The sequence below is a fragment of the Loxodonta africana genome, chromosome 3 (genome assembly GCF_030014295.1).
Source record: "Loxodonta africana isolate mLoxAfr1 chromosome 3, mLoxAfr1.hap2, whole genome shotgun sequence".
Classification (NCBI taxonomy): domain Eukaryota; kingdom Metazoa; phylum Chordata; class Mammalia; order Proboscidea; family Elephantidae; genus Loxodonta; species Loxodonta africana.
In genome coordinates, this window is record NC_087344.1 from 33,987,072 (window position 1) to 34,010,747 (window position 23,676).

Sequence of the window (23,676 nt, forward strand, 5' to 3'; positions counted from 1 at the left end):
CCTCCCAGAATCTCGCCTTCTTGGTGATGGGTTGTATTCTTCCTGGCCTCCCTTCTCTTGGCGTGGAAGGCGAGTGGCTTTGGCGGGTGGCCACAGACAGCAAGGAGGACAGACCTTCTCATCCGAAAATAAATTGTGGCCACAGATGGGTAAACAAGAAACTGGGGCAGAGGAGGGGGATGGGAGGAGCTGTGAGGATACTAGAACTGGGCCTTGCGCGGAAGATAAATGCGGCCGTCAGCGGTGGCCTGGCAGTGCCGGACCACAGCCACCTCCCTGTACCCCAGCTGCTCTCATTTGCCCCATTCTCGCTGCACTTTCCGGTTGCATCTGGACCTAAAACTCTCCCAACCTGCACCCTGTCCTCACTCAGTAAAAGTCCGCTCCTTATGCTCATCACCTGGACCTCATTTTCTGTAAACCGGTGTGACCTTTGACCTGTCATTGAGTGCAAGATGCTCCTGATGACTCGTTTTACAGATGAGGAAACTGAGGCTCTGAGAAGGGACTAGGACAAGGAGTGGGGCCTGGGGGTCCTCCCCAGGGCTGATGGGTGGTGATGTTGGAGCATCTGAGGGGTGAGTGTGCCTGATAAAGCAGCTGAGATGGTATAGGTCAGTGGTGAAGGCCTGGGTCCCAGTCCTCACTCTGCAAACTCATGGGAGCTGTTCCTGCTTCTCCTGTGAACAGCGTCTGATGTGGTTAGCTCCCCTTTCAACAATGTCACCCAGGCCCTGCTGGTCAGTGCATTGTGGCCCCTGACCACTGAGATTGGCCAGTAAGATGCAATCTTGGTGCTTCTGCCCAAGGTGTAGGGCAACGGAGCTCTTTTTGTGTTGATTAAACTCACAGGAGGTCCCTGGGTGGCACAAACAGTTTGTGCTCAACTACTAACCTAAAGGTTGGCCATTGTAACCCATCCAGTGGTGCTGCAGAAGAAAGGCCTGGTGATCTGCCGTTGCAAGCATTTTAGCCAAGAAAACCCTGTGGAGCTCAGTTTTACACTGTAACACATGGGGCACTATGAGTTGGATCAACTCAATGGCAATGGGATTGGTTTTTGGGTTTAAGCTCACAGGGTCAGCCCAGGGCTGCTGGGCGTCATCTTGCCTACCTGGGAATGAAGCTGACAGAAGGACAGCAGAGCCAAGAACTGGAGACAGATGGTGCCCTGGTGAGTTTATAGGATCACCTTGATCCAGCTGAGCCTGAAGCCATCAGTTTTGGTTCCATTAACTGATGAATTCCCTTTTTGGCTTTATACAGCCAAAAGAGTTCTGAGACAGTCCTTACTAGCAGTGTGATGAGGGTTGGTAGCCAGCCTCTCTGGGTCTCAGTTTCCTCATCTGTATGATGACTTGTGGCTGTCAAAGATGATATGAAAGTATGTGTGCTGACTGCCTCACGCCATCTCGATGTTAAATAATCATCCAATAGAATCTAAGGATGCCCAAGTTTATTCTTTGCTTCTATAGGTTGCTTACGTGGATACAGGAAGGCTTTCTGAAAGACAGGGTTGACCCTGGCCATCCCTGCCACTGCAACCATCTATCCAGGGTGTTGAAGGCCAGAGGACAGAGTTAGTAGACATCTCTAAGGATGGACCTCCGGGGAAACTGTCATAAGCTCCAGGGACCATTTCCGGGAAGGTCAGGGCCATGATTGGCTCCATGTTCCTTTCAAGTGACGGGGCTGGGGTGGACTCTGAGAACAAACAGCATGTTTCAAACAATGACTCTGAGATCCAGGCTTTGTGACGCAGCCCCGGGAGGGTGGGAACATCGATGGAATCGCCTTCCTAGTGAGAACACCTAGGCCGTTTTGCCAAATAGCCACCAGCATACGGGACCGCGGCTCTGACTGACTTCAGGGCAGTGGTGACTTTAACCTTGGCCTCCCGCGTTTCCTGAGATTGGGCCCCTGGGGCAGAGCCTCCGCCAAGGATTTGTGAATGTACGGGATTGAACTGTGTCCCCTCAAAATTCATGTCCGCCCAGAACCTCAGGATGTGACTTTATTTGGAAAGAGGGCCTTTGCAGATCAGTTAAGGATCTTCAGATGCTGTCAACCCGGATTTCGAGTGAGCCCTAAATCCAATGATGGGAGACCTTATAAAAAAAGAAGACACAGCCACAGAGGAAAAGGCCTCGCGAAGATGGAGCGGAGATTGGAGTGATGCAGCCACAAGCCCAGGAAACACCTGGAAACCACCAGATGCTGGAAGAGTCAAGGAAGGAGTGTGGCCCTGCTGACATTCTGCATTCAGACTTCTGGCCTCCAGGGCTGTGAGAGAATAAACTTCCATTGTTTTAAGCTACCCAGTTTATGGTTCTTTGTTGCTGCAGACACAAGAGACTCATACAGTGAGCAAGTGGTTTTCCGAGAAAGTCACCCAGGGGCAGCCCGGACCAATGACTGTGGTGTGGAGTACAAATACCCCAACTCCCTCGCCCTTAAGCACGAAGCGTCTCCATGTCTCCCCGGAGGCCAAAGCCAAAGTTGCCCTCCCCTGGACTGTCGGACACATGTCCTTGCCTGGCCTCCACCCCTCCTCTTCTTGCTTCTGGACTTCCCTACCCAGGTCTTCATGGAGCATTGACTTCAGACACTTCTGAGCCTCCAGTGAGCTCCAGGCAAAGGTTGCTCCAGCCCCTCAGGCAGCCCTTCAGGAGCGGAGTGTTGGCCTCCCCTCCTGCCCTTCCAGTCTGCTCTTTAAAAAGTACAAATTGGAGGAGCCTGATACAAAGACCATATGTTGTATGACTCCACTTACATGAAATGTCCAGAACAGGCAAATCTATAGAGACAGAAAACAGATTCATGGTTGTCAGAGGCTGAGGGAAAGGGAATGGGGAGCAACTGCCAATGGGGGTGGAGTTTCCATTTAGGGTGATGAGAATGTTCTGAAACTAGATAGAGGTGGTGGTTGCACAACTCTGGCAATGTACTAAATACCACTGAGCTGTTCACTTCAGAACGGTAAGTTTTGTGTTATACTTAAATACACACACACTATATGAATCAGGTCATGTCCCTGCTGTGCTCTGAAGCCTCCCATGGCTCCCATTGCCTCAAGATGAAACTCACATTCCTCTCCCATCCCAGGAGCCCTTGTGTGGTCCCACCCTACAGCCCCCCACCCTGTCTCCTTTCCTCATCTCCTTCTCTCCAGCCACACCAGCCTCCTCCCTGCTCCTCTGACATCCAAGCTTGTTTCCACCTCAGGGGCTTTGCATGTGCTCTCATTCATCCTTCAGGTCTCTGGTGAAATGACACCTTCCAGTAGACCAGCCCCAAGTTGGATGCCCTTTCTTTGTACCTCGGAGGTTTCCTTTAAGTCACTGCCCTCAGCTTGTCATTTGTGGTTTTAGATGTCGAACGGGGTCTTAGCCTCCTAGTGCTGCTGTAACAGAAATTCCACAAATGGGTAGTTTTAAAGAATAGAAATTTTTTATTCTCACAGTTCAGGAAGCTAGAAATTCAAATTCAGGGCACCAGCTCTAGGGGAAGGCTCGCTCTCTGTTGTTTCTCGTGGAAGATCTCTTTTAGTTTCTGTAGTCCTGGCGTTCCTCGATTCCTTGGCGATGTCCACGCAGCATCTATCTTCCCCTCTGTGCTTGCTCCTGTGCCAAATCTGCTCCTTTTATATCTGGAAAGTGAGTAGGCTTAAGACATACCCTACATCGATATGACTTCATTAACGTAACAAAAAAACCTATTCCCAAATGGGCTTACGACTGCAAGTACAGGGTTTAGAATTTCAACACATATTTTTAGGGGGACAAATTCAATCTATAACAGACAGGGGGTTTTACCAGGGTTAAGGTGCTCCTCAAATGTGTGGTGAATGAATGAAGGGACCATTACATGGGTGAAGGCAAAGACAGACTGCCTGGGAGATGTCAGAGGGAGACTTTCCTGGCAGCCAGTGAAGACACACAGCGCCAGAGGAAGCCAGGCCTCCTCACCCATTTTACACAGGAGAAAAGCTTTTGATCAAATCTGCTGCTTGTTCTCCCAAGCTCACAGCTGCCTCCAAACAAAGGGGACAATTACCGCCAGCATGTGCTTCCCCAGTTTCACTTCCTTTCACCATTCTTCAGTGAATTTTCCATTCAAAATGCCTGAGGCGAGGTCAGATGGGGGGGACAGTGGGGCACATGGCATGGGGGGAGGTGGGGAAGGCCTACCCCATACCATCTGCCTCCCCCAAGACACCTCTTTGTGCTCCAACTCAGCCCAACGCACTTATCCCCGTACATGGTTTTTGCTTTTTTGTCTACTTTTTACAGAATTGTTACAAAAATAACATCACACACTGTCCTCTAAAGCCGGCTGTTATCCTCCAGCATGGAACTCATTTTTTCAAAGCTCTGCATTATTTCACAGCTGAAGGCACCTTAACTTATTCCAACCTTCCCTCTATTTGCTATGTCCCCAGGATTTTGCTGGGGACATGAGGCTGCTGGACACGTCTGTGGACATCAAACATTTATCCCCCCGGGGTTCTGGTATCAGTGGGTTTGCCCCACGGGGTAGAGGGTACCCAGGCTTTTTAAGACACCATCCTCGATCAGGCTGTACAAAGACTGAGTGTGGTGCAGCCGCTGTGGAAAATAGTGTGTCGATTGCTCACGAATTACCATATGACCCAGTGATCCCACTCGTAGGTATGTACTCAAGAGAAAGGAAAACATACATCCACACAGAAACGTATCAATGTTTATAGCAGCATTATTCACAATAGTCCCAAAATAGGAACAACCCAAATGTCCGTCAGTAAATGAATGGATAAACACAATGTGTTCCATCCACCCAACAGAATATTATTCAGCCATAAAAATAAAAGGAGCTCTGATACCTGTTGCCAATGTGGTTGAACCTTGAAAACATTATACGCAGTAAAAGAAGGCAGACACAAAAGACCACGTAGTATATAATTCCATTCAAATGAAATACCCAGAGCAGGGAAATCCAAAGAAACAAAGTAGATCAGTGGTTGCCTAGGGCTTGGGAATACTCATAGAGTTGTTATGAGTGGGAATTGACTTGTCGGCAATGAGTCAAGGCTTGGGAAAGAAGCCTTGGTGGCACAATGGTTAAGTGCTTGGCTGCTAACTGAAAGTTTGGTGGTTCAAACTCACCCAGGGCTCCACAGGAGAAAGTCATGGCAACCTGCTCCCATAAAGATTACAGCCTCAAAAACCCTGTGGGGGAGTTCTACCCTGTCTCATGGGGTCGCTATGGATCAAAATTGACTGGATGGCACCTAATAACAACAACAGGGCTTGGGGGAAGGGAGATGATGAGTGATGGCTAATGAGTATGAAGATTCTTTTTGGGGTGATGCAAATATTCTAGAACTAGACAGTGGCGATGGTTGCACAACCCTGTGAATAGAATACAAACCACTGAGTTAAGCACTTTTAAAACGGTTAAGTTTGGGAGGGGAAAGGAAGCGCTATTGCTTAATGAGCACTGAGCTTCTGTGAAGGATGATGAAAATATCCGGAAACGGACAGTGGTGATGGTTGCACAAGGTGGTGAATGTAATCAGTGTATTGAACTGTACACACAAACGTGATTGAAACATGATAATGTCATTGATATCACTAAATTGTACACCTGAAAAATGTTGACTTGGACAGTGTTTTGTTATATATATTTTTATAACAATAAAAAATGGTCAAAAGGGCAAACGTTTTGTTATGTATATTTTATCACACATGTATTATTGTTGTTATTTTGGCTTTAAAGACCAGAAATTTATTGTCCCATAGTTCTGAGGACTAGGAGTCCAAATCAGGATATCGGCCATGTCGATTCTTTCTGAGGACTTTGAGAGAAGAACTGTTCACTGCCTCTCTCCTAGCTTTGGGTGGCTGCCAGCAGTCCTCGGCGTTCCGTTGCTGCTTGTAGATGTGTCTGACTCCATTGTCACATGGCATCTGTCTTCCCGTGTGTGTGTCTGTTTTCATGTCTGTTTTCCCCTTTCATAAGACACCACTCAGAAGAGATTAGGATTAGGACTCACCCTATTCTTGTATGATCTCGTTTAACTGAACTGATAACATATTGAAGGAAAGACCCTATTTCTAAACAATGTCACATTTACAGTTACAGGGGTGAGGACTTCAGTAATTCAATCCATAACACCTGGTTAACCTTAATTTCCTGTTCATATTTCAGCATGAGGCAATGATATGCACTAGATAATATTCCAGGCATAGTGGTTAAGTGCTACAGCTGCTAATCAAAAGGTCGGCAGTTTGAATCCACCAGGTGCTGCTTGGAAATTCTATGGGGCAGTTCCACTCTGTCCTGTTAGGATCCCTATGAGTCAGAATCAACTTGATGGCAATGAGTTTTTTTTTTTTCCTACAGGCAGGCCTTGCTTTTTTTTTTTAAACAAAAATTTTTAACAAAAAAAATTTTTTTTTAATGGGTAAGTCTGTGTTATGTGAATTTTAGCTCAGTTAGAAGCCAGAAAGAAGAGGGTACCTCCACTCAGGCTGGGGCAGGCCCCCAGGACACCAGTACGATGGAATCATGCAGTTGATGCCTGGGAGCTGTACAACATGCTGGGCACTAATGCCCGGACTCCTTGCAGTGGAAACTATGGTTTTCCTATGTTGCAAATGAGGAAACTGAGGCTCAGGGAGGTGGATCACTTGGCCAGGTCGCATAGCACACCAAGGACATGTTAGGGCTGAGGACTCAAACCCAGCCTGTCTGACCCTCGAGTTCTGCTTTGGGCTGAGCTGCCTGCCTCCCAGCAGAATTCTCAGGATGTGGAAGCCGGAATCTTGAAGCTGAAAGCTCACCTCTCACTCCTGGACTAGGAACACCAAGACCAGGGAGGCAGGACTTCCATGTCCAATCTCCCCAGAAAAACCCAGCAAAGCTCAGCTCATGAGCGCCCCCTCTTGGGGCGGGTAGGAAGGGGCTGATGCCAGATCCCCTGCAGAGCATGGATTCCTGGGGAGTCTGTCAGAGTTCCCAGGACCATGAGCAACGGCTCAGTGGGAAAACTAAAGTGTGTGTGGGTATCTATGTGTGTACACGTGTGAAAGGTAGGTACTATGTGGGCATGCCTGTGTGTGTGTGTTTGCACATGTGTGGGTTTTGTCTGCATTGTGTCCATGTGAGTATGCATGTGTGTGCATGTGTATCTGTACACGTGAGTGTGTATCTGTGTACAAGGGTGCATGCATATGGATGTAAGTGCATTGCAGATGTGTGCCTGTGTGCATGGGTGTACATGTGTAGCTGTGTGCACGTGTGACCGTATGTGTATACAGGTGTGTGCCTGTGTGAGCATGTGTAAGGAGAGCTTAGAAACCAGACAAAACTGGCCAGAAAATCTGGTGGATAGAGCTTGGGCTCTAGAGTCAGACTGTCCTGGGCCTCAGTTCCTCCATTGTGAAGTTGGCTGATATCGATGGACAGGAGATCAGTCCAGTGAAAATCAGTGATGTTGGGAGATTCGTCCCAGGCCAAACCCCACAAACAGTGAAGATTTCACCGTCAGCGCCCACCCACTTCCCAAAGGAACCCTTATAATAGGTGGGTGTGGAGTTTTCCAGAATGTCTGTGATCATGCATTTATACATTTGTGTGATATAGTACACTATAATATACTAAAACAACTATGTAAGTACCATATAAACCAGCTTTTTCCATTCACGGTACATTTTGGATTCTTGCCGGCTGGACTTCATACTCACGCCTCATCCAATGTCTCCACTGAGGAAACGGAGGCCCCAGAGAGGAAGGCCTTGCTAGGGGTCACTCCTGTTACCCCCAGAGCTGGCACTCGGCCTGGGTCTTCCTGTCTGTCCCACCTGGAGTCAGGCCCCATGAAGGGTGGAGGGCTGGTTGTCAGGACTTGAGACTTCGTACAAAGTGCATTCCTTCATTGTTCCTTGATCCATGTTGAAGGTTTGGAGCTAAGACTCTGGCCCAAGTTAGGAGGCCCCAGGTGGGCTAGACAGAGCCGGTCATGGACAACCCCAGCCCAGGGAACCCAGGAATGAGCCTAGGGGAACCAGAGGGGGGGAGCCTGGGGTCCGTCTGGGCTCTGGGCTGCCTGGAGAAGGGGGTGGGGAACACAAGACAGAGCTCCATGGGTGGAGAACCTGAAATGAGGTCACAGTGGAAACTTCTGTCCTGGAGCAGCCCCATTACCGTAAGTCATGGATTGAATCATATCCCCCCAAAATATGTGTTGTAAATCCTGACCTCTGCCTGGGGCTATAATCCCATTTGTGAATGGGTTGTGCTTCTCATGTTAATAAAGCAGGATTAGGTTACGTCAGTGAGGATTAGGTTGTGTTTATTATCTTAATGAGGCAAGATTAGGGTCCTTCTGTTTTGAGATATAGAAAAGATTAAACAAGCAAGTGAGAGAAGCAGTAATGGGGAAGAGAGATGCCAAGGCACATGAAGATGGCCCAGGAGAAGAAGCTCAAAGGAACAAGGAACTTCCTCTGAGCTGACAGAGAAAGAAAGCATTCTCCTAGAGCTGGTGCCCTAAATTCAGACTTCTGGCCTCCTAAGCTATGAGAAAATAAATGTCTGTTTGTTAAAGCCACCGGTTTCTGGTATTTCTGTATAACAGCACTAGATAACTGAGAAAGAATTTGGTACTGGAAGAGTGGGGTGCTGCTCTAACAGATACCTAAAATGTGGAAGCAGTTTTGGAATTGGGTAATGGGTAGAGGCTGGAAGAGTTTTAAGGTGCCTAATAGTAACAGCCTAGATTGCTTGAAGAGGCTGTTGGTAGAATTATGAACATCAAAGGCAATTCTGGTAAGGGCTCAGAAGGAATTGACAAGAGCTGTACAGAAAGTCTCTAACGTCTTAGAGAATACATATGGCGCCAGCAACATTGAAATGTGGACGTTAAATGTGCTTCTGGTGAGGCTTTAAAAGAAAATGCTGACCATCTGACTGGACAGTGGATGAAGGGTGATGCTTTTTATGCCAAGGCAAAGAACTTGTCTGAATTATGTTCAAATGTTTGGTGGAAGGTAGAACTTGTAAGTGATGAGCCTGGATATCTGGCTGATGAGATTTCTAAGCAAGATCTCAAAGGAGTCACATGGTTTCTCCTTGCCACTTATAGTAAAATGTGAAAGGAAAGAGATGGACTTAAAAATAAACTGCGCAAAATGGAAACAAAACTTAAAGATTTGGAAAATTCTGTGGTACAAACTAAGGACATTTGTCCTAGAATTTTCACCAAGGATGTGGCAACACAATCTTTTGTTAAAGTGATCACGCCTGTGACTGATGGATCGAACCCACTACCACAGCGGAAAAACTTTCACCTTAGTCTGAAGGGGACAGAGAAAAAATGAAAGGAAGGAATGCTGTCTGCCTCTTGGAATTCTACAGGCATCAAACAGGCCAAAGGAGCTACATCTTTTGTCTTCCAAGAAAAGAAAAGGACCATCTATGGAGCAGCTAGAAAATCAGCAGAACTGTTGCAAGGAGCATGGGATGCAGGGCCTTCTTGGTTTCAAGGGTGAGGTCACAGCCTCATAGATTTCAAAGAGTTGGATATTTACCAACTTGGTTCCTGAGTGTACGGCTGCTGTTAAGGTGTGCCAGGGGGTTGGGGCTGCCCAAATCTCAGGGGGTGGGCCTGCCATGCCCAAGAGGCAGAAGAATGGGGCCTGCCAGGGCCGAAGGGATGGGGCTGCCACGTAGAAAGCCTAGGAGAATGGAGATGATTCCTAAAGCCAAGGGAGCCCAGTCGCCATCCCAGTGGGCCTGGAAGGCGGAGCTGAAACTCAGGGCCAAGGGGCCTCCACCCAGAATCCAGAGGGTGTGGCTAACACCCAGAGTCTGGAGGATAGGGCCATTGCCTAGATGATCTCAGAGAAGACAGGATTACTTTCAAGCCTTGAGAGATAATATAATTTGTTCTGCTGAGTTTGGGACTTGCTTGGTAACTGTTACCCCTTCTTTCCCCCCAGTTTCTCCCATTTGCAATGGAAATGTCTACCTTGTGCTTGTTCCATCATTGTACTTTGGAAACAGGTAACTTGTATTCCGGATTTCACAGGTTCACAGATCAAGAGGAATTTTGCCCCAGGATGGAATATGCCTGTAGTCTCATCTATATTTAGATGATTCAGAATACGAGATTTTGGAATTAGGGTAGATTTTAAGACTTTTGGGATGATGTGGTGGGGTGAATGTGTTTTACTTGTGGCAAGGACATGTATTTTTGGAGTCCAAATAGTTAAATATAATGGATTGAATTGTGTCCACCCAAAATATGTGTTTTAAATCCTAAACTCTGCCTGTGGTTATAATCCCACCTGTGACTAGGTTGTGTTTGTTATGTTAATGAAGCAGAGTTAGGGTGCACCTTGAGTCATTCTCTTTTGAGATATGTTGTTGTTAGTTGTCAGGTGCAGTCTGGTTGCTTCTGACTCATAACCACCCTATGTACAATAGAACGAAACACTGCCAGGTCCTGTGCCATCCTCACAATTGTTGTTATTCTTGAGCCTATTGTTGCAGCCAGGGTGTCAATCCGTCTTGTTGAGGGTCTTCATCTTTTTCGCTGAGCTCTATTTTATCAAGCATGATGTTCTCCAGGGACTGATCCCTCTTGATACCATGTCCAAAGTATGTGAGATGAAGTCTGGCCATCCTTGCTTCTAAGGAGGATTCCGACTGTACTTCCAAGACAGATTTGTTCATTCTTCTGGCAGTCCAGGAAAAGATCAAAATGAATGTTAAAAAAGACTCTGAAACTTGCTCTTGAACACAGAGTAGCTAAAGCAAATGGAAGAAATGATGAAGTAAAAGAGCTGAAGAGAAGATTTCAAAGGGCAGCTCAAGAAAACAAAGTAAAATACTGTAATGAAATGTGCAGAGAACTGGAGTTAGAAAACCAAAAGGGAAGAATATGCTTGGCCCTTCTCAAGCTGAAGAAATTGAAACTGAAGAAAAAATTCAGGCCTTGAGTCGCAATTTTGAGGGATTCTATGGGCAAAATATCGAACAATGCAGGAAGCATCAAAAGAGATGGAAGGAATACACAGAATCACTGTACCAAAAAGAATTGGTCGATGTTCAACCATTTCAGGAGGTGGCATATGATCAAGAACCAATGGTACCGAAGGAAGAAGTCCAAGCTGCACTGAAGGCATCAGCAAAACACAAGGCTTCAAGAATTGACGAAATACTGATTGAGATATTTCAATAAAGGGATGCAGTGCTGAAGGTGGTCACTCATCTATGTCAACAAATTTGGAAGACAGCTACCTGGCCAAGTGATGGAAGAGGTCCATATTTGTGCCCATTCCAAAGAAAGGTGATCCAACAGAATGCAGAAATTGTTGAACAATATCATTAATATCACATGCAAGCCAAATTTTGCTGAAGATCATTCAAAAACGGCTGCAGCAGTACATCAACAGAGAACTGCCAGAAATTCAAGCTGGATTCAGAAGAGGACGTGGAACCAGGGATATCATTGCTGATGTCAGATGGACCTTGGCTGAAAGCAGAGAATACCAGAAAGATGTTTACCTGTGTTTTACTGACAAGCAAAGGCATTCTACTGTGTGGATCACAACAAATTATGGATAACATTACGAAGGATGGGAATTCCAGAAGACTTAATTGTGCTCATGAGGAACCTGTACTTAGACCAAGAGACAGTCATTTGAACAAAGCAAGGGGATACTGCATGGTTTAAAATTAAAAAAAGGTGTGGGTTGCATTCTTTTACCATACCTGTTTTATTCAATCTGTATGCTGAGCAAATAGTCTGAGAAGCTGGACTATATGAAGAAGAATGTCGTGTCCGCTGTGGTGGGTTAAAAATCTGCAATATGCAGATGACCCACCTTGCTTGCTGAAAATGAAGAGGACCTGAAGCACTTACTGAAGAAGATGAAAGCCCGTAGCCTTCAGTATGGATTATACTCTAACATAAAAAAAAAAAAAAACCTCACAACTGGACCAATAAGCTACATCCTGATAAATGGAGAAACGATTGACGTCAACGATTTCATTTTACTTGGATCCACAATCAACGCCCATGGAAGCAGCCGTCAGGAAATGGAACAACGTATTGCATTGGACAAATGTGCCGCAAAAGACCTCTTTAGAGTGTTAAAAAGTAAAGACATCACTTTAAGGACGAAGGTGCGACTGACCCAAGCCATGATATTTTCAATCGTCTCGTATACATGCAAAAGCTGGACAACGAATAAGGAAGACAGAAGAAGAATTGACGCTTTGAATTATGGTGTTGGCAAAGAATATTGAATATACCATGGACTGCCAGAAGAACCAACAAGTCTGTTTTGGAAGAAATACAGCCAGAGTGCTCCTTGGAAGCACTTCTTCTCACATACTTTGAAACGTTATAAGGCTAGACCAGTCCCTGGAGAAGAACATCATATGCATGGTAAAGAGTCAGAGAAAAAGAGGGAGACCTTCAACGAGATGGACTGACCCAATGGCTGCAACGATGGGCTCAAACATAACAACGATGGTGAGAATGGTGCAGGACCGGGTAGTGTTTCATTCTGTTGTACGGTTGCTATGAGTCGGAACCGACTCGATGGCACCTAACAACAACAAATCTTTACAGAAGCAGATTGCCAGGCCTTTCTTCCAGGGCACCACGGAGTGGGTTCAAACTACCAACCTTCCAATTAGTGTTGTTGTTGTGTGCTGTCAGTTGATTCTGACTCATAGTGATCCTAAAGGACACAGTAGAACTGCCCCATGAAGTTTGCTAGGCTGGAATCTTTATGGGAGGAGATCACTAGGTCTTTCTCCCAAATTGCTGCTGGTGGGTTTGCACTGCTGACATTTCAGTTAACAGCCAAGCATTTAACCACTGAGCCACCAGGGCTCATCAGGTGCAAACCATCTGTGCTACCCAGAGACCCGGAAGGCGTTCAGGCTGGTCCAAATTCATGCGCCCATTCGGAACTGCCCCAAGTCCCCAGTTCACCCAGGGGAAGCCCTAGGCCCATCCTGTCCTCTAGCCCCACCCCACAGGCCTACCTGGGTCAGATGCTGCTCACTTTGGAAGAGGGTTTGGAGGCCTTGCTCTGAGCTATCTCAGGAGGGCAAGGCTGTGTCCCAGGCAGGTGCAGGCCACCCTTGGTCAGGGGCACACAGCAGGGACCCCTGGCTTCCTCATCACCAGGCCCCACCACACGCTAGTGCCCCCGAAGCTGGTGACGTGGCAGGCGTTGTGCGTGGCATCGTAGGAGATGGTGAGGGCATGCTTGCCTGCACAGATCCAGTTCCCCTTGGAGGCTGGGGCAATCTGGAGTACGTGAATTCACGTGCTGAAGGTGCGCTGCTCCCTGGGAGGAAAAGGGCATTCATCAAGGGCCACGCTACACTGGGGAAAGGCAGAAGATTGGGGGGGGGGGGGTGGGTGCTCACCTGGGTGTGGACATTGGTCAAGCTGGTCTGGGCAGTCTCCAACAGGTGGCCAGAGAAGGGCAGGAGCTGCTGATTCAAAGGGTTAAGAGCTGGACTGCTAACTGAAAGGTTGGCAGTTCGAACCTATCCAGAGGTGCCTCAGAAATAAGGCCTGGCTATCTACTTCCAAAAGGTCAGAGCCTTGAAAACTGTATGAAGAACAGTTCTACTCTGTGCACAGGGAGTCGCCATGAGTCAGAATCGACGCAAAGACAACTAACAGTAACAACATCCCTGTGTTAGGGAACCCCCACATCATGTGGGGCAGGATCCCCTCTCTAGGGGAAGTCAGATGCAGTGGAGCCTGAGGGGCCCGGGGAGGACAGCAAGTCTCCTCTCAGCATCCCTGGTATCCCATGGTGAACTCCCCACCACCCAGGTCACTGGAGATATATCCCGAGAGCCCCTACAATCCCAGATTGACCATGCACATCTCAAACCGGGGTGTCCCAGCAAAAACTGGGCCAAGCCCAGCTGTCCCTCAACACACACACCTGTTCTGGGCATCTGCTGTCCTGGTCATAGGTATGAAACCTGAGCCCCCGGGCTGGGGGAGGGGCAGCCGCTCTGGCTGAGGCTGGGGGCGGGTCCCCCTGGGTGGAACGTGGGGGACCCCTGAATTGAGGCCCAGCAGCTCCTGCCATAACTTGCAGCTTTTAGGCAAAGTTACTCAACTCCAAGTCACGGGTCTCGGAGGCCGCTGGCCTGCGTGGGAATCCCCGTGGGGCCTGACCCTGCCTGGTGACCAGGGATCCCCAATCCCATCAGAGGTGAGGCCCCTACCCAGGAGAGGGAGGTGGGGAGGCGGCGGGGGGGGATGTTGTGTCTGATGTTTAGGGGCGAACAGGGTCCCCACTTGCGCCAGGAGAGGGCGCCCGTGTGCGCCCCAACTTAGGAACGCGCCGACCTTGGAACTTCAGAGAGCCGCTAGACAACCGGTTATTTTGAATTTGGAACTGTGGAGACCTCCACCAGTTCGTGACCCCGATCCAGAACTTCAGGCACTCCCGTGCCACCTCAATCCCCGACTCCAAGAGTCCAGAACTTCGGGGACCACCGCGGTGTACTCATCTTTCCCGGTCCGGAACTTCGCAGCCCATTTTGCCACCCCGAGACCTCGGACACTGGGGAGCCCCTTCTCACCTCTAGACCTCGGACTTTGGGGACACCCCGCGTCGCCCCCGACCCCGGCACTTCAGGGTCCTGCGCCCCCACCCCTATCGCCCGAGGGACTCACCCTGCTGGCTCGGCAGGGAGTGTCCAGGCTCGAATTGGGTGAGGCCCGGGGGCGCCAACTCTGGGTGCCAGCTCTGCACAGTGGGGGCGGGCGCCGCCGTCTTGCTCCTGGATCACCCCCTTTGCGCTGCCGCAGCACCTATGCAGTCTCCACCCAGAAGACCCTCCCTGCAGCATAATTTGCCTGGTCCTACCTGGTTCAGCTCCGCTGCCACCTCCTCTAAGAAGCTGCTCTCATTATCCCTGGCTGGGAAAGGGACCTTATCCTACATCTCATCCCTCCACCCCTCTCCTGTGGCCTGAGCCCTGTTACCTGTTTTTATCTTTAGTGGCCAGATGTGAGCGCTCCTTGAGGTTCAGCTCCTACTGCAGCCCCAGCCTCTCCCAGCACTGGAGGGACTGTTCACCCGAGCTGGGAAACTGAGGCACAAACTCGGTTTCCCCAGCTGCTTCTATCTTCAGGAAGCATCTGAGCAAGGAAGGAACTTGGCTTGGCTCTCAGGCCTGATGCCACAGAAGGCACAAACTCTGTGGGGAACAAAGAAAATACCGTCTGTTCTGTGCAATGAGTGACTTTTTCTTTATTACCAAAAAAATAATTAAAAAAAAAATGACTGGGAAATGTGCCAGCTGGGCTGAAACCCCTGGAATCCACTCAGGGTTTGAGGAGGGCTAGTTGGCTACAGAGCGGGCACCATGTGTTACATTCTGTGGGGGCAGCTGGGCAAGGGGCCCAGGCAGACTTTGCTCCTTGTGTGGGTGTGGGCAGCAACAGTGTGACAGAGAGGAGGGAGTCTCATGGTGACCCTGGGCTCTCTTGGGCCTCCAGAAGGAGCTGTGACTTGATGTGCCTTGAGCAGCCCTGACCTGAAGCTGTCCCCACCAAGTCCTCATGGAGGATGTGGCTTCCTCAGTGTCAACCTCAGTTTTCTCACCTGGAAAATGGGCTGATGATTATAGGACTCAGGGAGGAAGCGCAGAGAAGATCAAGGTAAACCAGCAGCTCTTCACCCTCCCATGGGTATGGATGGACAAGGGGCTGCCCTGAGTCTCTGGCCCCACCCTAGCCTGAGCCCTCCTCTTCCTAAGCCTTAGGGCCTCTCTTCCAATGGACTGGGCATGTCTTTGTGGACCACCACCCCAGGGAAGATGACTGAAAACTTTCTGTTTGGGCTGAGGAAGGAAGTGAGGGAATGAGCTTTCTGTCACCGGAGGAACCAAGCAGGGGCCAGACTAGCTTGCTTGGCCCCATGGAAGTTGCCATTTGTAGAGTGACTTTTATGGGTCAGACTCTGTCCCTGCCTAGTTAAATCCAACCCAACCTTCAGACCGAAGCTAAATCACCTCTTCTTCCTGGAGGGGTCCCCCTCCTGACAGAACAGGGGATGTCAGGGGAGGTTATGCTTCCCCCAAGCCATGTATACAACCTCATGGCTTGGTTCACAGTGGCCACTTTATGGCATGATTTGGTTACTGCCCACCTCCTCCATGGCTCTGTCCCAGCACCTGGATCAAGCCTGACCTGTAACAGCACCTTCACAAATGCTTGCAGAAGGGAGCTCCCAGGTCCTAGCCTTGGACCTCAGTGGCCTCCAGAGTCATGTGTGCCAGGGAGTGAATTGCAGCCCTGTTTCTTACCAGCAGTGTGATCAGGAAGGAGTCACTTTCCTGTGCTGTGCCTCAGTTTCCCCATCTGCTAAAATGGACATAAAAAAGATACCTTCTTTTGAGGTTTGCTGTTAAGATCCAGTGAGTTCTTATGTGAAGAGGGCTGACCCTAGGTGCTCAATGAATACTTGCTGTTCAAATCATTATAGTTATTCTTGGCTATCTATCTGGGCGTATGGTTTTTGATCCGGAGCCAAGTTCTTAACATTTTCTCTTTCAGAGGTTGAAGGGCCCCAACTGGATGTGAGCTCTAGAGGAGAGGAAATTGGTCTAAGCCAAGCCTGTTGCTGTTGAGTCAGTTCTAACTCATGGTGACCTCATGTGTTACAGAGTAGAACTGAGCTCCACAGGGTTTCTTCTGCCACGCTGCAAGGTGAGTTAGAATCACCAACATTTAGCTTAGTAGATAAGGACAAACTGTGTCATCCAGGGAACTAGTCTAAATCCTCTGGTGTTGCTGTTGGTAGGTGCTGTCGAGTTGGTTCCAACTCATAGCGACCCTGTGTACAACAGAAACATCGCCCGGTCCTGTGCCATCCTCACAATCATTCCTATGTTTGAGCCACTGTAAATCCTGAATTCTCTAACCACCCCACTGCCAATGAGTCGATTCTGGCTCCTAGCAACCCCAGAGGGTTTCCAAGGCCGTAAATCTCTATGGAAACAGACTGCTACATCTTTCTCCCCCGGAGTCGCTGCTGATTACAAACCACCGACCTTTCGGTTAGCAGTCAATCACTTTAACCACTGTGCCACCAGGGTTCCTTCCTAAATCCTCTAGGATCCTCTCTTTAGCTCCTAGCCCACTGTGTGCCCCTTCAACCCCTCCACTTCTTCTCTCCATTCCCCCAGCTATGACCATTTGGGCCAGCCTCTAGATCTTACCTTCCTGGCAAAAAGCACCACCTCCAACACCCTCTTCTCCCTTCTCTCCCTCTGGGCCCTCTTCATCCACCCTGTCCTTATGGCACAGCCCTGACCTCAGAGGGCTGGAGGTGTCTGTGCCCAGCTATGCGTCCTCCAGCTCAGGGCCAGTGGACCAGAGAGCCCAAGATCAGAGTAGGGTGGGGGCTGAGGGGGCAGAGACCCCTTCAAGTAAAAGCCAGGCCCTGCAGCTTGCTTCCCAAAGACTAATTACCCTCGTTTGCCACATGTGCGAATTATCTCTGGGTGCAAGGTAGGGGTGCAATGCTGCACCACATTGGGGCAGTAGGTTGGCTGTATATTTTTGGCTGCCTTGTCCTCAAAGGGAGCCCTGGTGGTGCAGTGCTTAAGAACTCGGCTGCTAACCAAGAGGTCGGCAGTTTGAATCCACCAGTTGCTCCTTGGAAACCCTATGGCGCAGTTCTACTCTGTCCTATAGGGTCACTATGAGTCAGAATTGACTCAACGGCAATGGGTTTGCTTTGGTTTTGATCTGTCCTCGAAGGCTCTGCCACACACCCCCATGAAGGGCAGAAAGTGGGACGAAGAGATTGCAGATGCTGGGGATGGGGGACATCAGGTTGCCCCCCACCCCCGAGTTCACCTGCAGCAGCGCTGGGTCAGTGCTTGTTGAGTTTGTTGAAGGGCAAGGCAGGGCAGTGTTGGCTGTGAGGCCCAGTGGAAAGGGAAAACACAGGGCCCCTGGTTCAGAAATCACTAAAATAAGACCAAAGGGTCAACAGCTATTTTAAAGCACAGATGAGAAGGTTGGATGTCTGGGAGTTTAAATAAATGGGAGTGAAACAAGCAGAACAAAAACAATGAGACTGTGACAGTATGTGAAGAATGTAGCCCATGTCACTGGTCATTATGTCTAGACACTGGAAGGGGAGTGGGTTTGCTGTGTATATTTTCTTTTTTTTTTAATAATTTTTATTGTGCTTTAAGTGAAAGTTTACAAACAAGTCAGTCTCTCTCACAAAAACTTATATACACCTTGCTACAAACTCCCAATTACTCTCCCCCTAATGAGACAGCCCGCTCCCTCCCTCCACTGTCTTTTCACGTCCATTTCGCCAGCTTCTCACCCCCTCTACCTTTTCATCTTCCCTCCAGGCAGGAGATGCCAACGTAGCCTCAAGTGGCCACCTCATCCAAGAAACTCACTCCTCAGCAGCATCCCTCTCCAACCCACTGTCAGTCCAATCTATGTCTGAAGAGTTGGCTTCGGGAATGATTCCTGTCCTGGGCCAACAGGAGGTCTGGGGGCCATGACCTTGAGTCTCAGTCAGACCACTAAGTCTGGTCTTCTTATGAGAATTTGGGGTCTGCATCCCACTGCTCTCCTGCTCCCTCAGGGGTTCTCTGTTGTGTTCTCCTGTGTATATTTTCACCAAAAATGGAAGTAAATATTAAAAAAAAATCATTAGGATGTCATTGTCCCCAGTGGGGTAGTCACTGGCCTGGGGCCTCAATGGGGCGGGTGAAACTGCTCAGTTCTTGGTCCAGCCGCTCAGGCTCACTGTGACCATACTGATAGCAATTCCAAGACTGTGAGGACGATGCCTGGGGGAGGTGGGTCCTGCAACCTCAGGGTCAACAGGCAAATCCCTGAGTGTGGACTGAAGTGAACGCACCACCTGCAGAAAGCCATAATCTCCGCTTGTTTTTAGAATGGTGCAAATCATAGTAACCTCCACAGAATTTCCTCTTAGTTACGTGTGCGTGGGGGTGTACGCTTTCACAGAGAGCAAGAAGTGTACGAGAATCATGGGCTAAGCAAACAGCCAGCTCACAGGCATAACAGAGTTCCTAATATTTAAGGAAGAAAAGCAATAAATGTCTACTTTGCTTTTCACACCAAAATTTACATAAATGCTTGTAGTAACATTATTCATAATAGCCAAGAAGTGCTAACAACTCAAATACACATCAAGGGATGGATAAACAAAATGTGGTATATTCATACAATGGAAAGTTATCTTCTACAAAAAGTAATGAAGTCCCCATAAATGCTGCAACATGAGTGAACCTTGAAAACTTTATACTAAAGAAAAAAACAAAAAGTAGTTGCCCTTGAGTCAGTTTCAAATCATGGCAACCACGTTTGTCAAAATAGAACGGTGCTCTGTAAGACTTTCAATGGCTGTGATCTTTTAGAAGTATATTGCCAGGCCTTTCTTCCGAGGTGCCTCTGAGTAGATCTGAACCACCCACATTTTGGTTAGTAGCTGAGAGCTTAAAGCTAGTCACAAAAGACCACATATTGTTGATTACATTTATATGATGTGTTCAAGACTACGAAAACCCATAGAAACAGAAAGTAAATTTGTGGTTGCCAGGGGCTGAGGGGAGAGGAGTTGGGGGAAAATGGGAAGTGACTTTTTCACATGTGATAATGTTCAGGAGTTAGATGACGATGATGGTTGAACAATCTTATGAATATACTAAAAACCACAGAGTTGTACACTAAATAGTTGAATTTGATGGTATGTGAATTATATCACTATAAAGAATAAGCCTTTAAATGGGTCTGGACAGCTTGAAAATTAGAGAAACACTGGTGTATGTGTTAACAGTCTGGAAAGAGTCTCAGGTTGTATAGTAGCAGCATCAGAACTTGTCTAGATTCCTTAGGGCTAAGAATCACCAACAGCACAAAGCCAATTCCTACGACGTGGAGGTCAGACATTCCGCCACTCTTGGAATTCTTCACCGTTTATGACACTAGCCACACCCTCCCTCCCCTGACACGGCATTTTCTACTTCTCTGGTGGGTTTGGTAATCGGTTGCAATGGCCACAGAGAACTCAGTGACCATACTTACACTTAAATGGTTTATTAAGGAAGTAACAGGGTACAACTCAGGATCAGGATCAACAGGCTACAAGCTGGGATCAGGATCAGTATCAGGAGGCATGTAGGCAAAGTCTGGAAGGCTCCCCCAAAGTGGAGAGTACATCCTTCCCTTCTTGAGTCCAGGACAGCTGTCTCGGCTCCTCTTGGCCATGCAAGCAAGGAGGTCCTCCTCTCTGCCCCACACCTCTTGTCAGCCATGCAGGCCTCCTCTCAGACCCCTCAGGATAGGCCTCTTTTTGGTCATGCACACCCCCTCAGTCGTGCAGGCCTCTCTGCCTTCGGCCTTCCTGCCATTGACCTCTCCACTGCTGATTGACCCAGCGTAACAGTTTGCTTAGCTCTCTGAGCTGCTTTCCTAGCAGTAGCTCCTCACCATCTTTAGTGTTACAGCCCTTGACCTGTGTTACAGATCTTTTAGGAGGTTTCTTACCTCCTCTCTCTGTGTCTTCTCTCTTCTTATCTCTCAAAATCTCTGGGGGGTGGTTGGGGGCGGGGGGGGGGTGTTGGCTGCTTATATAAGCAAACTCCTTAGACATTTCAAGGCATGGCCATGAACTGACCAAAGCTCTTGGTGGACCACAAATCACTAAATTTGCATAGTAATTGACCAGTCTCTGCAAGGTACCTAAGATAGATCAATCACAGGAAAGACTATATCCCAGAGCAAGACAAAAAGTATCAAACCATCAAGTTGCTTACAGCTTACCCAGGAAATGTCAATCAACCTGGTCAAAAGCAAGGAACCCTCTGGTAGAAAACTAGAGCAAATATAACTCCTCAGGGTTTAGGGGGAAAAAAAAAAACCAAACTCTCAAGCTGTTTTTCCAAAGAACCAAGGCAAAAAGCCACATAAAACAATTCATTTCAGGACATAGCAAGTACTTTCAAACCACAGACGATTAGGGGGACCAGGTGAGTTGTTCTGTTCCTGCCCTGGAATGCATTCCTTTTGCCTAACCCAGTCCCCCACCAGCCTGGACTCGTAGAATTGGCATCTCAAATATTTTGTTGGGGCTCAGAGAGATTCTTCTCATTACCTTGGAATAAGCTGCTCGATACAGCAGCTTGTCACAATCAAGAAAAATGGCAGGAACTTTGCAGGAACTTGTAGGCAGCAGGATTGTGAAAATATTGGAGCACCCCTGTACCGGTTGGTAAAGGCCCCTGTCTTGAGTGCGACCTCAGACATCCTGGCCTTTCCTCTGGGACCTCTGGACCTCTCTGTGATCTGGAACCTAAGGACCCCCGACCCACTTCCTGCTGATTGGTCAGTGGTAGATATTCAGTTTATCACCCAAATACACACAGCCTCATTTAGAACAAGTTAGATTGCCAAAAGCTCAATCTATAGAAGCTACAGGCATCTCGAGAACTGCTGCTCTTTTGCTCTTTTGATTTTCCACTTAATTTATTCTCTCACTTATCTTTAACGATTCTGTGAATAAATATTTGGGACCCTCTTCAGTTTTCTAACGTGCCTTTTAAAGGGGCTCCCACAAGTTCACACATAATTGTTCTAACCATCATCGTGTAGGTTTTCATTCCCACTTTACAGGTGAAGAGACCTGAGGGCCAGGGAGGTTAAGTGATGTCCCAAGGTCATCAAGCTGCTGGGCTGAGGAGGTGGTCTGGGACTTGGGCTTGTAGGGCTCTGTGTAATGGTAGGAGTGGTGGTAGTGTTATAACCTCACATCGGGGGCATAATATGAATCAAGATCAGCATAAGGCTTAATCCTGTGAGGTTTTCATCAGATATACCTCCAGCCTCTAATCTTTTTACCAATTCTGATACCAGCCATCCCTCCCACGGCACTCTCTGCTTCTCTTCTGTGCTTGACAATCTGTTGCAATAGCCACACAGATTTCATAGACCATACATACGGTTAAGTGGTTTATTAAGGAAGTAACTCAGGATCAGGAAGCATGTAGGCAAAGTCTTTCTTCTTCAGTGAAGGACAGCTCTTCCAGCTGTGCAGGCCTCCTCTCGGCCCCCTCAAGACAGGCTTCTCTTGGCTCTGCCATCTCTCACCACTGACTCTGCTGCTGGGCCCCTTCTTGGCCTGTCGCTGTCTTCAGTGTTACAGCCGCTGTCTTCACATTATAGCTCTTGACCCATGTTATACCTCTTTTAGAAGATTCTTTGCCTCTTCTCTCTCTGCTTCTTCTCCCTTTTCTTTCTTCCTTCTGCTTCTGTCTGCTTCCTGTCTTTCTGCTTCTTTCTGACTGAAAGACATCTGTAGGGTTGGGTCCAGATATACACAAACTCCTTGTAAATTTCAAGGCATGGCGCTCTCACCAGGGCCACAAACTGACCAATCCCTGCTCGGTGGGCCACAGCCAATTCATTTGCATAGTTGGCTGTACACACTTCATTTGTATAGTGTATTGACCCATCCTTGCAAGGTGCATACCAATCACACAGCAGGCTGCAGCCCAGGACTAGACAAAAAGTATCAAACCACAAGTTGATTACAGTTTACCCAGAAAATGTCAATCAACCCAGACAAAATAACAACCCCTCTGTGGTAGAAAACAAGGGCAAAGGTAATTCCTCAGGGCTTAGGGGGGAAATCTCTCAAGTTGTTTTCCAAACAACCAAGGCAAAAGGAATTCATCTCACCACACGCTCCAAGCACCATCTTCTTTCTACCACGGTGGGAATAGAAGAGTGTTGGTACCAGGCACATGTGTCCAAAAGAGGTCCAAGTTTAATTTAGATTATCTCCTTCCTTAAAGTCCATTCTGCTCTCCTGTGTTAAAAGGGCAAAGTATACTAGGTTATCATGGGGCCCAGGAGACTGAATGGACTGTAGTGGCTGTGTCAGGGGGTTGTCCATTGACTGACTTGAACCTCCAGCAATCCAACGAAGACAGGTTGCCTCTGTGACATGCAGCCCTTCATCTCCCTTTGCTTCAGGGGGTTCTGGTTTTTCCTGCTCAGGCCACTACCTCCCTGCTTCTTGGAAGTGGTTGGTGATACTTTTCCTGCTGGGGGCCACCTCTTCCCTGCCTCCTGGGGGTGGGCAGTGGTTCTTGGGAGAAGGGGGAAGGAGAGGGCACTGTGTTGCTGCGGGAGAGGAGAGAAGGAGGCTCAGGAGAGGAGCTTTCCATCTTTCCATGAGCAGGAGGAAGGAAAAGCAGCTGTACCACAGGATGGAGGTGGATGCAGTGGTCTCCACAGTGGTCAGCCCCTGGATGCCCAGGACAGCCCACTGAGGTGGGAAGAAACCATTAGAACTTCCATTAAAAAAAGGTTTCAATCTGAGTCCTCTTTTGATCACATCTGATGGTCACCATGTCACGTGTGGTGCTAGTGAGGAACCCAGAGGGAAGGGAAGCTCCACCCCTCAAAAGGGTTAGCAAGCAACTCTTCACCAAGCCTTTGGATTGCTTCCTGGGCACTAAAAAATTGTAGAGTTAACAGCAGCCCAGTTCTGTGGGTTTACAGATAGCTCTCTAATTTAACTAAACAATTCCCACCAAATGGACATGAGGGTTTAATGTTCTTACTGG

The 23,676-nt window shown here is 48.3% G+C and overlaps 1 long non-coding RNA gene across 4 annotated transcripts; it reads right to left on the reverse strand.

The window, feature by feature from the left end:
• On the reverse strand, positions 1 to 23,452 carry LOC111751500 (uncharacterized). Of its 4 annotated transcripts, none has more exons than XR_010321262.1 (5): positions 22,045 to 23,452; positions 15,026 to 15,240; positions 13,438 to 13,503; positions 13,048 to 13,355; positions 1 to 5,990 (listed from the first exon to the last, which is right to left on the reverse strand). It is a non-coding gene; the product is annotated as an uncharacterized LOC111751500 (long non-coding RNA). The 4 variants fall into 4 exon arrangements; XR_010321264.1 differs by having other exon boundaries at positions 1 to 3,649; positions 3,816 to 13,355; XR_010321261.1 differs by having other exon boundaries at positions 1 to 13,355.
• Between the last annotated feature and the right edge of the window lie 224 nt (positions 23,453 to 23,676).